The following is a 14,380-nucleotide window of genomic DNA, read 5'->3' on the forward strand; positions in this document are numbered from 1 at the left end:
CACTCAATACCACTGACATCACTAGGTGTAAACAACATCTCTCCTTTGCTGTGTATGTGACTATGGAGCTGTTTGGTGATGTCGTCTATTATGGCCTTCATAGAAGCAACAGGAGATTGTTGCATCCATCTAGAACCCTCAGAACTACAGTGCTATGATGTCACTCACTTCCACAGGCCTTGCAGAGTGTAAACAACAACAACCCAGCTTTGTTGTGTATGTAACCATAGGGATTGTGATGTCACCTAGAACCTTCACAGCAGCGACAGCTTTATGAGGAGCATCAGCACTGCTCTGCCTGAGCAGAACCATCACCGCCATAGGTTGTCAAATAACCCGGATTTAACCCACACAGGTAAGTCCAATGGGGTGCAGGCATGTCCTCTATGCTTACAGCTTCCCGTGGGTGTTGGTTTGATACCGTTTGGGGACAGCCAAGGAGGCATCTGCAGGCAACAAAGGTAGGTGTGTGCTTGTGTGTGTGTTTCCTATGCAGATCCTAAGCCCAGTGTCACATGCAAGTAGGAGGAGTAAGAAGGGTTCCTGGCAAATCCGGGTTATGGATTGCATTTAAAAAGGCCCCGTGGGAGTGCAATGGGCCCCTGTCTTGCTGCTTAGCAATAATGGTATGGGTTTAGGTTCTGCTGTGTGTACTGGTGGTTGACTGCCCCCCAGCCCAGAGTGTGCATGGAAAATTGTCTGGCAGCCTCCCTGACAGCAAGCAGTGATAGTGCCCATGAAGGGGACCTTGTTGGGCCCGCCCCTTTCACGGTTATCGCTTCTCGGCCTTTTGGCTAAGATCAAGTGTAGTATCTGTTCTTATCAGTTTAATATCTGATACGTCCCCTATCTGGGGACCATATATTAAATGGATTTTTGAGAACGGGGGCCGATTTCGAAGCTTGCTTCCGTCGCCCTATGCATTGACCCGATATGGCAGTATCTTCGGGTACAGTGCACCACCCCCTTACAGGGTTAAAAAGAAAGATTCCTACTTTCATTGCTACCTGCTTGCTGGCTAGCCAGCTAGCCAGCCCTGTGGGCCTTGCTGCTGCTGCTGCTGCTGCAGCCAAAAAACAAAAGGTGGTGCTGCTGCTGCTTCTGCTGCTTCTGCTTGTGTCTGGCCGCTGTTGGAGCGTCCAGGCACAGGACTTCTGCTGCTGCTGACTAAATGGCCTCCTTAATTGGATCATTTGAGTAGCCAGCACACCTGTGCAGGTAGGGCATGACATGATAGGCAGCTGCCTTGATAGCGGGTGGGTGCTGAATGTTCCTAATTGACAAAATAAGATTAATGCTTATGAAGAAATATAAAATCTCATCCCTTCCCCAATATCGCGCCACACCCCTACCCCTTAATTCCCTGGTTGAACTTGATGGACATATGTCTTTTTTCGACCGTACTAACTATGTAACTATGTAACATAACATGGGGGGGTCTCCTGGCTGTTCACACAGGTGTGTCATTGCTGTACATTGACCATGCATTGCTTCTGTGGTATTGCAAAGGCAAAGACAAATGCTTCCAGCCATCCATTGCACTAATGGATTGGTCATCAGCTGGCTGTCTATGTCCCGCATCAATATAGACCAAAGTACAGAGGGTTAGGCTATGCTATAGTGCACCTACCTGATGCATCAGAAGGTGCGAGGCCCTTGCTAAATTCTGTGCACAGACTTTGAGATCTATGCTTTAGACTGTATCTAAACCTGCTCCAACATGGACTGACATTCTGGCCTACTTTCAGCCGATGCGACTTGTCTGTCGCTGAACAGTCGCTTTTTATGTATTCAGCACCTATGTATAATGTTGTAAAAATGCTCTAGAAGCTAAAGTCGCAGAAATGTCACACATATTTGGCCTGCAACTTTCTGTGCGACAAATTCAGACAGGAAAAATCAGTATAAATCCTTAGAAAATTATCCCCCAGTGTCTCCATCTGCTGGCGGTATTGAATAAGCATTGCTGCACTGATGGGGTATGCATTAGACGAAAAAAAAGAAGAAAAAGAAGAATAATACGCCCAGAAAAGAGGCGAAAAGGAGAAAAACGTAAAAAAACGTGAAAAAAAAGTAAGAGGAAGAGAAGGGAAAAAAAGGTGGAAATGGGTTTAAAAGTGATTTCGGCGGAGAAATATATATATATATATATATATATATATATATATATATATATATATACGCGCACACACACACATATATATAAACGTATTCTCCGTTGAGATATTGCAGCCGCTGCTGTGTCCAGGCCCAGGAGCCTTAGCACTGTGCTGTGATGTCACTCAATACCACTGACATCACTAGGTGTAAACAACATCTCTCCTTTGCTGTGTATGTGACTATGGAGCTGTTTGGTGATGTCGTCTATTATGGCCTTCATAGAAGCAACAGGAGATTGTTGCATCCATCTAGAACCCTCAGAACTACAGTGCTATGATGTCACTCACTTCCACAGGCCTTGCAGAGTGTAAACAACAACAACCCAGCTTTGTTGTGTATGTAACCATAGGGATTGTGATGTCACCTAGAACCTTCACAGCAGCGACAGCTTTATGAGGAGCATCAGCACTGCTCTGCCTGAGCAGAACCATCACCGCCATAGGTTGTCAAATAACCCGGATTTAACCCACACAGGTAAGTCCAATGGGGTGCAGGCATGTCCTCTATGCTTACAGCTTCCCGTGGGTGTTGGTTTGATACCGTTTGGGGACAGCCAAGGAGGCATCTGCAGGCAACAAAGGTAGGTGTGTGCTTGTGTGTGTGTTTCCTATGCAGATCCTAAGCCCAGTGTCACATGCAAGTAGGAGGAGTAAGAAGGGTTCCTGGCAAATCCGGGTTATGGATTGCATTTAAAAAGGCCCCGTGGGAGTGCAATGGGCCCCTGTCTTGCTGCTTAGCAATAATGGTATGGGTTTAGGTTCTGCTGTGTGTACTGGTGGTTGACTGCCCCCCAGCCCAGAGTGTGCATGGAAAATTGTCTGGCAGCCTCCCTGACAGCAAGCAGTGATAGTGCCCATGAAGGGGACCTTGTTGGGCCCGCCCCTTTCACGGTTATCGCTTCTCGGCCTTTTGGCTAAGATCAAGTGTAGTATCTGTTCTTATCAGTTTAATATCTGATACGTCCCCTATCTGGGGACCATATATTAAATGGATTTTTGAGAACGGGGGCCGATTTCGAAGCTTGCTTCCGTCGCCCTATGCATTGACCCGATATGGCAGTATCTTCGGGTACAGTGCACCACCCCCTTACAGGGTTAAAAAGAAAGATTCCTACTTTCATTGCTACCTGCTTGCTGGCTAGCCAGCTAGCCAGCCCTGTGGGCCTTGCTGCTGCTGCTGCTGCTGCAGCCAAAAAACAAAAGGTGGTGCTGCTGCTGCTTCTGCTGCTTCTGCTTGTGTCTGGCCGCTGTTGGAGCGTCCAGGCACAGGACTTCTGCTGCTGCTGACTAAATGGCCTCCTTAATTGGATCATTTGAGTAGCCAGCACACCTGTGCAGGTAGGGCATGACATGATAGGCAGCTGCCTTGATAGCGGGTGGGTGCTGAATGTTCCTAATTAACAAAATAAGATTAATGCTTATGAAGAAATATAAAATCTCATCCCTTCCCCAATATCGCGCCACACCCCTACCCCTTAATTCCCTGGTTGAACTTGATGGACATATGTCTTTTTTCGACCGTACTAACTATGTAACTATGTAACATAACATGGGGGGGTCTCCTGGCTGTTCACACAGGTGTGTCATTGCTGTACATTGACCATGCATTGCTTCTGTGGTATTGCAAAGGCAAAGACAAATGCTTCCAGCCATCCATTGCACTAATGGATTGGTCATCAGCTGGCTGTCTATGTCCCGCATCAATATAGACCAAAGTACAGAGGGTTAGGCTATGCTATAGTGCACCTACCTGATGCATCAGAAGGTGCGAGGCCCTTGCTAAATTCTGTGCACAGACTTTGAGATCTATGCTTTAGACTGTATCTAAACCTGCTCCAACATGGACTGACATTCTGGCCTACTTTCAGCCGATGCGACTTGTCTGTCGCTGAACAGTCGCTTTTTATGTATTCAGCACCTATGTATAATGTTGTAAAAATGCTCTAGAAGCTAAAGTCGCAGAAATGTCACACATATTTGGCCTGCAACTTTCTGTGCGACAAATTCAGACAGGAAAAATCAGTATAAATCCTTAGAAAATTATCCCCCAGTGTCTCCATCTGCTGGCGGTATTGAATAAGCATTGCTGCACTGATGGGGTATGCATTAGACGAAAAAAAAGAAGAAAAAGAAGAATAATACGCCCAGAAAAGAGGCGAAAAGGAGAAAAACGTAAAAAAACGTGAAAAAAAAGTAAGAGGAAGAGAAGGGAAAAAGAGGTGGAAATGGGTTTAAAAGTGATTTCGGCGGAGAAATATATATATATATATATATATATATATATATATATATATATATATATATATACGCGCACACACACACATATATATAAACGTATTCTCCGTTGAGATATTGCAGCCGCTGCTGTGTCCAGGCCCAGGAGCCTTAGCACTGTGCTGTGATGTCACTCAATACCACTGACATCACTAGGTGTAAACAACATCTCTCCTTTGCTGTGTATGTGACTATGGAGCTGTTTGGTGATGTCGTCTATTATGGCCTTCATAGAAGCAACAGGAGATTGTTGCATCCATCTAGAACCCTCAGAACTACAGTGCTATGATGTCACTCACTTCCACAGGCCTTGCAGAGTGTAAACAACAACAACCCAGCTTTGTTGTGTATGTAACCATAGGGATTGTGATGTCACCTAGAACCTTCACAGCAGCGACAGCTTTATGAGGAGCATCAGCACTGCTCTGCCTGAGCAGAACCATCACCGCCATAGGTTGTCAAATAACCCGGATTTAACCCACACAGGTAAGTCCAATGGGGTGCAGGCATGTCCTCTATGCTTACAGCTTCCCGTGGGTGTTGGTTTGATACCGTTTGGGGACAGCCAAGGAGGCATCTGCAGGCAACAAAGGTAGGTGTGTGCTTGTGTGTGTGTTTCCTATGCAGATCCTAAGCCCAGTGTCACATGCAAGTAGGAGGAGTAAGAAGGGTTCCTGGCAAATCCGGGTTATGGATTGCATTTAAAAAGGCCCCGTGGGAGTGCAATGGGCCCCTGTCTTGCTGCTTAGCAATAATGGTATGGGTTTAGGTTCTGCTGTGTGTACTGGTGGTTGACTGCCCCCCAGCCCAGAGTGTGCATGGAAAATTGTCTGGCAGCCTCCCTGACAGCAAGCAGTGATAGTGCCCATGAAGGGGACCTTGTTGGGCCCGCCCCTTTCACGGTTATCGCTTCTCGGCCTTTTGGCTAAGATCAAGTGTAGTATCTGTTCTTATCAGTTTAATATCTGATACGTCCCCTATCTGGGAACCATATATTAAATGGATTTTTGAGAACGGGGGCCGATTTCGAAGCTTGCTTCCGTCGCCCTATGCATTGACCCGATATGGCAGTATCTTCGGGTACAGTGCACCACCCCCTTACAGGGTTAAAAAGAAAGATTCCTACTTTCATTGCTACCTGCTTGCTGGCTAGCCAGCTAGCCAGCCCTGTGGGCCTTGCTGCTGCTGCTGCTGCTGCAGCCAAAAAACAAAAGGTGGTGCTGCTGCTGCTTCTGCTGCTTCTGCTTGTGTCTGGCCGCTGTTGGAGCGTCCAGGCACAGGACTTCTGCTGCTGCTGACTAAATGGCCTCCTTAATTGGATCATTTGAGTAGCCAGCACACCTGTGCAGGTAGGGCATGACATGATAGGCAGCTGCCTTGATAGCGGGTGGGTGCTGAATGTTCCTAATTGACAAAATAAGATTAATGCTTATGAAGAAATATAAAATCTCATCCCTTCCCCAATATCGCGCCACACCCCTACCCCTTAATTCCCTGGTTGAACTTGATGGACATATGTCTTTTTTCGACCGTACTAACTATGTAACTATGTAACATAACATGGGGGGGTCTCCTGGCTGTTCACACAGGTGTGTCATTGCTGTACATTGACCATGCATTGCTTCTGTGGTATTGCAAAGGCAAAGACAAATGCTTCCAGCCATCCATTGCACTAATGGATTGGTCATCAGCTGGCTGTCTATGTCCCGCATCAATATAGACCAAAGTACAGAGGGTTAGGCTATGCTATAGTGCACCTACCTGATGCATCAGAAGGTGCGAGGCCCTTGCTAAATTCTGTGCACAGACTTTGAGATCTATGCTTTAGACTGTATCTAAACCTGCTCCAACATGGACTGACATTCTGGCCTACTTTCAGCCGATGCGACTTGTCTGTCGCTGAACAGTCGCTTTTTATGTATTCAGCACCTATGTATAATGTTGTAAAAATGCTCTAGAAGCTAAAGTCGCAGAAATGTCACACATATTTGGCCTGCAACTTTCTGTGCGACAAATTCAGACAGGAAAAATCAGTATAAATCCTTAGAAAATTATCCCCCAGTGTCTCCATCTGCTGGCGGTATTGAATAAGCATTGCTGCACTGATGGGGTATGCATTAGACGAAAAAAAAGAAGAAAAAGAAGAATAATACGCCCAGAAAAGAGGCGAAAAGGAGAAAAACGTAAAAAAACGTGAAAAAAAAGTAAGAGGAAGAGAAGGGAAAAAAAGGTGGAAATGGGTTTAAAAGTGATTTCGGCGGAGAATATATATATATATATATATATATATATATATATATATATATACGCGCACACACACACATATATATAAACGTATTCTCCGTTGAGATATTGCAGCCGCTGCTGTGTCCAGGCCCAGGAGCCTTAGCACTGTGCTGTGATGTCACTCAATACCACTGACATCACTAGGTGTAAACAACATCTCTCCTTTGCTGTGTATGTGACTATGGAGCTGTTTGGTGATGTCGTCTATTATGGCCTTCATAGAAGCAACAGGAGATTGTTGCATCCATCTAGAACCCTCAGAACTACAGTGCTATGATGTCACTCACTTCCACAGGCCTTGCAGAGTGTAAACAACAACAACCCAGCTTTGTTGTGTATGTAACCATAGGGATTGTGATGTCACCTAGAACCTTCACAGCAGCGACAGCTTTATGAGGAGCATCAGCACTGCTCTGCCTGAGCAGAACCATCACCGCCATAGGTTGTCAAATAACCCGGATTTAACCCACACAGGTAAGTCCAATGGGGTGCAGGCATGTCCTCTATGCTTACAGCTTCCCGTGGGTGTTGGTTTGATACCGTTTGGGGACAGCCAAGGAGGCATCTGCAGGCAACAAAGGTAGGTGTGTGCTTGTGTGTGTGTTTCCTATGCAGATCCTAAGCCCAGTGTCACATGCAAGTAGGAGGAGTAAGAAGGGTTCCTGGCAAATCCGGGTTATGGATTGCATTTAAAAAGGCCCCGTGGGAGTGCAATGGGCCCCTGTCTTGCTGCTTAGCAATAATGGTATGGGTTTAGGTTCTGCTGTGTGTACTGGTGGTTGACTGCCCCCCAGCCCAGAGTGTGCATGGAAAATTGTCTGGCAGCCTCCCTGACAGCAAGCAGTGATAGTGCCCATGAAGGGGACCTTGTTGGGCCCGCCCCTTTCACGGTTATCGCTTCTCGGCCTTTTGGCTAAGATCAAGTGTAGTATCTGTTCTTATCAGTTTAATATCTGATACGTCCCCTATCTGGGGACCATATATTAAATGGATTTTTGAGAACGGGGGCCGATTTCGAAGCTTGCTTCCGTCGCCCTATGCATTGACCCGATATGGCAGTATCTTCGGGTACAGTGCACCACCCCCTTACAGGGTTAAAAAGAAAGATTCCTACTTTCATTGCTACCTGCTTGCTGGCTAGCCAGCTAGCCAGCCCTGTGGGCCTTGCTGCTGCTGCTGCTGCAGCCAAAAAACAAAAGGTGGTGCTGCTGCTGCTTCTGCTGCTTCTGCTTGTGTCTGGCCGCTGTTGGAGCGTCCAGGCACAGGACTTCTGCTGCTGCTGACTAAATGGCCTCCTTAATTGGATCATTTGAGTAGCCAGCACACCTGTGCAGGTAGGGCATGACATGATAGGCAGCTGCCTTGATAGCGGGTGGGTGCTGAATGTTCCTAATTGACAAAATAAGATTAATGCTTATGAAGAAATATAAAATCTCATCCCTTCCCCAATATCGCGCCACACCCCTACCCCTTAATTCCCTGGTTGAACTTGATGGACATATGTCTTTTTTCGACCGTACTAACTATGTAACTATGTAACATAACATGGGGGGGTCTCCTGGCTGTTCACACAGGTGTGTCATTGCTGTACATTGACCATGCATTGCTTCTGTGGTATTGCAAAGGCAAAGACAAATGCTTCCAGCCATCCATTGCACTAATGGATTGGTCATCAGCTGGCTGTCTATGTCCCGCATCAATATAGACCAAAGTACAGAGGGTTAGGCTATGCTATAGTGCACCTACCTGATGCATCAGAAGGTGCGAGGCCCTTGCTAAATTCTGTGCACAGACTTTGAGATCTATGCTTTAGACTGTATCTAAACCTGCTCCAACATGGACTGACATTCTGGCCTACTTTCAGCCGATGCGACTTGTCTGTCGCTGAACAGTCGCTTTTTATGTATTCAGCACCTATGTATAATGTTGTAAAAATGCTCTAGAAGCTAAAGTCGCAGAAATGTCACACATATTTGGCCTGCAACTTTCTGTGCGACAAATTCAGACAGGAAAAATCAGTATAAATCCTTAGAAAATTATCCCCCAGTGTCTCCATCTGCTGGCGGTATTGAATAAGCATTGCTGCACTGATGGGGTATGCATTAGACGAAAAAAAAGAAGAAAAAGAAGAATAATACGCCCAGAAAAGAGGCGAAAAGGAGAAAAACGTAAAAAAACGTGAAAAAAAAGTAAGAGGAAGAGAAAGGGAAAAAAAGGTGGAAATGGGTTTAAAAGTGATTTCGGCGGAGAAATATATATATATATATATATATATATATATATATATATATATATATATATACGCGCACACACACACATATATATAAACGTATTCTCCGTTGAGATATTGCAGCCGCTGCTGTGTCCAGGCCCAGGAGCCTTAGCACTGTGCTGTGATGTCACTCAATACCACTGACATCACTAGGTGTAAACAACATCTCTCCTTTGCTGTGTATGTGACTATGGAGCTGTTTGGTGATGTCGTCTATTATGGCCTTCATAGAAGCAACAGGAGATTGTTGCATCCATCTAGAACCCTCAGAACTACAGTGCTATGATGTCACTCACTTCCACAGGCCTTGCAGAGTGTAAACAACAACAACCCAGCTTTGTTGTGTATGTAACCATAGGGATTGTGATGTCACCTAGAACCTTCACAGCAGCGACAGCTTTATGAGGAGCATCAGCACTGCTCTGCCTGAGCAGAACCATCACCGCCATAGGTTGTCAAATAACCCGGATTTAACCCACACAGGTAAGTCCAATGGGGTGCAGGCATGTCCTCTATGCTTACAGCTTCCCGTGGGTGTTGGTTTGATACCGTTTGGGGACAGCCAAGGAGGCATCTGCAGGCAACAAAGGTAGGTGTGTGCTTGTGTGTGTGTTTCCTATGCAGATCCTAAGCCCAGTGTCACATGCAAGTAGGAGGAGTAAGAAGGGTTCCTGGCAAATCCGGGTTATGGATTGCATTTAAAAAGGCCCCGTGGGAGTGCAATGGGCCCCTGTCTTGCTGCTTAGCAATAATGGTATGGGTTTAGGTTCTGCTGTGTGTACTGGTGGTTGACTGCCCCCCAGCCCAGAGTGTGCATGGAAAATTGTCTGGCAGCCTCCCTGACAGCAAGCAGTGATAGTGCCCATGAAGGGGACCTTGTTGGGCCCGCCCCTTTCACGGTTATCGCTTCTCGGCCTTTTGGCTAAGATCAAGTGTAGTATCTGTTCTTATCAGTTTAATATCTGATACGTCCCCTATCTGGGGACCATATATTAAATGGATTTTTGAGAACGGGGGCCGATTTCGAAGCTTGCTTCCGTCGCCCTATGCATTGACCCGATATGGCAGTATCTTCGGGTACAGTGCACCACCCCCTTACAGGGTTAAAAAGAAAGATTCCTACTTTCATTGCTACCTGCTTGCTGGCTAGCCAGCTAGCCAGCCCTGTGGGCCTTGCTGCTGCTGCTGCTGCTGCAGCCAAAAAACAAAAGGTGGTGCTGCTGCTGCTTCTGCTGCTTCTGCTTGTGTCTGGCCGCTGTTGGAGCGTCCAGGCACAGGACTTCTGCTGCTGCTGACTAAATGGCCTCCTTAATTGGATCATTTGAGTAGCCAGCACACCTGTGCAGGTAGGGCATGACATGATAGGCAGCTGCCTTGATAGCGGGTGGGTGCTGAATGTTCCTAATTGACAAAATAAGATTAATGCTTATGAAGAAATATAAAATCTCATCCCTTCCCCAATATCGCGCCACACCCCTACCCCTTAATTCCCTGGTTGAACTTGATGGACATATGTCTTTTTTCGACCGTACTAACTATGTAACTATGTAACATAACATGGGGGGGTCTCCTGGCTGTTCACACAGGTGTGTCATTGCTGTACATTGACCATGCATTGCTTCTGTGGTATTGCAAAGGCAAAGACAAATGCTTCCAGCCATCCATTGCACTAATGGATTGGTCATCAGCTGGCTGTCTATGTCCCGCATCAATATAGACCAAAGTACAGAGGGTTAGGCTATGCTATAGTGCACCTACCTGATGCATCAGAAGGTGCGAGGCCCTTGCTAAATTCTGTGCACAGACTTTGAGATCTATGCTTTAGACTGTATCTAAACCTGCTCCAACATGGACTGACATTCTGGCCTACTTTCAGCCGATGCGACTTGTCTGTCGCTGAACAGTCGCTTTTTATGTATTCAGCACCTATGTATAATGTTGTAAAAATGCTCTAGAAGCTAAAGTCGCAGAAATGTCACACATATTTGGCCTGCAACTTTCTGTGCGACAAATTCAGACAGGAAAAATCAGTATAAATCCTTAGAAAATTATCCCCCAGTGTCTCCATCTGCTGGCGGTATTGAATAAGCATTGCTGCACTGATGGGGTATGCATTAGACGAAAAAAAAGAAGAAAAAGAAGAATAATACGCCCAGAAAAGAGGCGAAAAGGAGAAAAACGTAAAAAAACGTGAAAAAAAAGTAAGAGGAAGAGAAGGGAAAAAAAGGTGGAAATGGGTTTAAAAGTGATTTCGGCGGAGAATATATATATATATATATATATATATATATATATATATATATATATATATACGCGCACACACACACATATATATAAACGTATTCTCCGTTGAGATATTGCAGCCGCTGCTGTGTCCAGGCCCAGGAGCCTTAGCACTGTGCTGTGATGTCACTCAATACCACTGACATCACTAGGTGTAAACAACATCTCTCCTTTGCTGTGTATGTGACTATGGAGCTGTTTGGTGATGTCGTCTATTATGGCCTTCATAGAAGCAACAGGAGATTGTTGCATCCATCTAGAACCCTCAGAACTACAGTGCTATGATGTCACTCACTTCCACAGGCCTTGCAGAGTGTAAACAACAACAACCCAGCTTTGTTGTGTATGTAACCATAGGGATTGTGATGTCACCTAGAACCTTCACAGCAGCGACAGCTTTATGAGGAGCATCAGCACTGCTCTGCCTGAGCAGAACCATCACCGCCATAGGTTGTCAAATAACCCGGATTTAACCCACACAGGTAAGTCCAATGGGGTGCAGGCATGTCCTCTATGCTTACAGCTTCCCGTGGGTGTTGGTTTGATACCGTTTGGGGACAGCCAAGGAGGCATCTGCAGGCAACAAAGGTAGCTTGTGTGTGTGTTTCCTATGCAGATCCTAAGCCCAGTGTCACATGCAAGTAGGAGGAGTAAGAAGGGTTCCTGGCAAATCCGGGTTATGGATTGCATTTAAAAAGGCCCCGTGGGAGTGCAATGGGCCCCTGTCTTGCTGCTTAGCAATAATGGTATGGGTTTAGGTTCTGCTGTGTGTACTGGTGGTTGACTGCCCCCCAGCCCAGAGTGTGCATGGAAAATTGTCTGGCAGCCTCCCTGACAGCAAGCAGTGATAGTGCCCATGAAGGGGACCTTGTTGGGCCCGCCCCTTTCACGGTTATCGCTTCTCGGCCTTTTGGCTAAGATCAAGTGTAGTATCTGTTCTTATCAGTTTAATATCTGATACGTCCCCTATCTGGGGACCATATATTAAATGGATTTTTGAGAACGGGGGCCGATTTCGAAGCTTGCTTCCGTCGCCCTATGCATTGACCCGATATGGCAGTATCTTCGGGTACAGTGCACCACCCCCTTACAGGGTTAAAAAGAAAGATTCCTACTTTCATTGCTACCTGCTTGCTGGCTAGCCAGCTAGCCAGCCCTGTGGGCCTTGCTGCTGCTGCTGCTGCTGCAGCCAAAAAACAAAAGGTGGTGCTGCTGCTGCTTCTGCTGCTTCTGCTTGTGTCTGGCCGCTGTTGGAGCGTCCAGGCACAGGACTTCTGCTGCTGCTGACTAAATGGCCTCCTTAATTGGATCATTTGAGTAGCCAGCACACCTGTGCAGGTAGGGCATGACATGATAGGCAGCTGCCTTGATAGCGGGTGGGTGCTGAATGTTCCTAATTGACAAAATAAGATTAATGCTTATGAAGAAATATAAAATCTCATCCCTTCCCCAATATCGCGCCACACCCCTACCCCTTAATTCCCTGGTTGAACTTGATGGACATATGTCTTTTTTCGACCGTACTAACTATGTAACTATGTAACATAACATGGGGGGGTCTCCTGGCTGTTCACACAGGTGTGTCATTGCTGTACATTGACCATGCATTGCTTCTGTGGTATTGCAAAGGCAAAGACAAATGCTTCCAGCCATCCATTGCACTAATGGATTGGTCATCAGCTGGCTGTCTATGTCCCGCATCAATATAGACCAAAGTACAGAGGGTTAGGCTATGCTATAGTGCACCTACCTGATGCATCAGAAGGTGCGAGGCCCTTGCTAAATTCTGTGCACAGACTTTGAGATCTATGCTTTAGACTGTATCTAAACCTGCTCCAACATGGACTGACATTCTGGCCTACTTTCAGCCGATGCGACTTGTCTGTCGCTGAACAGTCGCTTTTTATGTATTCAGCACCTATGTATAATGTTGTAAAAATGCTCTAGAAGCTAAAGTCGCAGAAATGTCACACATATTTGGCCTGCAACTTTCTGTGCGACAAATTCAGACAGGAAAAATCAGTATAAATCCTTAGAAAATTATCCCCCAGTGTCTCCATCTGCTGGCGGTATTGAATAAGCATTGCTGCACTGATGGGGTATGCATTAGACGAAAAAAAAGAAGAAAAAGAAGAATAATACGCCCAGAAAAGAGGCGAAAAGGAGAAAAACGTAAAAAAACGTGAAAAAAAAGTAAGAGGAAGAGAAGGGAAAAAAAGGTGGAAATGGGTTTAAAAGTGATTTCGGCGGAGAAATATATATATATATATATATATATATATATATATATATATATATATATATATATACGCGCACACACACACATATATATAAACGTATTCTCCGTTGAGATATTGCAGCCGCTGCTGTGTCCAGGCCCAGGAGCCTTAGCACTGTGCTGTGATGTCACTCAATACCACTGACATCACTAGGTGTAAACAACATCTCTCCTTTGCTGTGTATGTGACTATGGAGCTGTTTGGTGATGTCGTCTATTATGGCCTTCATAGAAGCAACAGGAGATTGTTGCATCCATCTAGAACCCTCAGAACTACAGTGCTATGATGTCACTCACTTCCACAGGCCTTGCAGAGTGTAAACAACAACAACCCAGCTTTGTTGTGTATGTAACCATAGGGATTGTGATGTCACCTAGAACCTTCACAGCAGCGACAGCTTTATGAGGAGCATCAGCACTGCTCTGCCTGAGCAGAACCATCACCGCCATAGGTTGTCAAATAACCCGGATTTAACCCACACAGGTAAGTCCAATGGGGTGCAGGCATGTCCTCTATGCTTACAGCTTCCCGTGGGTGTTGGTTTGATACCGTTTGGGGACAGCCAAGGAGGCATCTGCAGGCAACAAAGGTAGGTGTGTGCTTGTGTGTGTGTTTCCTATGCAGATCCTAAGCCCAGTGTCACATGCAAGTAGGAGGAGTAAGAAGGGTTCCTGGCAAATCCGGGTTATGGATTGCATTTAAAAAGGCCCCGTGGGAGTGCAATGGGCCCCTGTCTTGCTGCTTAGCAATAATGGTATGGGTTTAGGTTCTGCTGTGTGTACTGGTGGTTGACTGCCCCCCAGCCCAGAGTGTGCATGGAAAATTGT

At 46.0% G+C, this 14,380-nt stretch overlaps 6 non-coding genes across 6 annotated transcripts; all 6 read left to right on the forward strand.

Annotated features, from left to right (window-relative positions):
• Nucleotides 1-774: 774 nt before the first annotated feature.
• Nucleotides 775-965, forward strand: LOC130351607 (U2 spliceosomal RNA). Its single transcript, XR_008888200.1, has one exon. It is a non-coding gene; the product is annotated as a U2 spliceosomal RNA (small nuclear RNA).
• Nucleotides 966-3,053: 2,088 nt separating this feature from the next.
• LOC130351608 (U2 spliceosomal RNA) lies at nt 3,054-3,244 on the forward strand. The gene has a single exon (XR_008888201.1). It is a non-coding gene; the product is annotated as a U2 spliceosomal RNA (small nuclear RNA).
• Nucleotides 3,245-5,338: 2,094 nt separating this feature from the next.
• On the forward strand, nt 5,339-5,529 carry LOC130351646 (U2 spliceosomal RNA). The gene has a single exon (XR_008888235.1). It is a non-coding gene; the product is annotated as a U2 spliceosomal RNA (small nuclear RNA).
• Nucleotides 5,530-7,612: 2,083 nt separating this feature from the next.
• LOC130351609 (U2 spliceosomal RNA) lies at nt 7,613-7,803 on the forward strand. The gene has a single exon (XR_008888202.1). It is a non-coding gene; the product is annotated as a U2 spliceosomal RNA (small nuclear RNA).
• Nucleotides 7,804-9,893: 2,090 nt separating this feature from the next.
• Nucleotides 9,894-10,084, forward strand: LOC130351611 (U2 spliceosomal RNA). The gene has a single exon (XR_008888203.1). It is a non-coding gene; the product is annotated as a U2 spliceosomal RNA (small nuclear RNA).
• A 2,084-nt stretch (nt 10,085-12,168) lies between these two features.
• On the forward strand, nt 12,169-12,359 carry LOC130351612 (U2 spliceosomal RNA). The gene has a single exon (XR_008888204.1). It is a non-coding gene; the product is annotated as a U2 spliceosomal RNA (small nuclear RNA).
• The last annotated feature ends 2,021 nt before the right edge of the window (nt 12,360-14,380 follow it).

This window comes from Hyla sarda, unplaced genomic scaffold (genome assembly GCF_029499605.1).
Source record: "Hyla sarda isolate aHylSar1 unplaced genomic scaffold, aHylSar1.hap1 scaffold_990, whole genome shotgun sequence".
NCBI lineage: Eukaryota > Metazoa > Chordata > Amphibia > Anura > Hylidae > Hyla > Hyla sarda.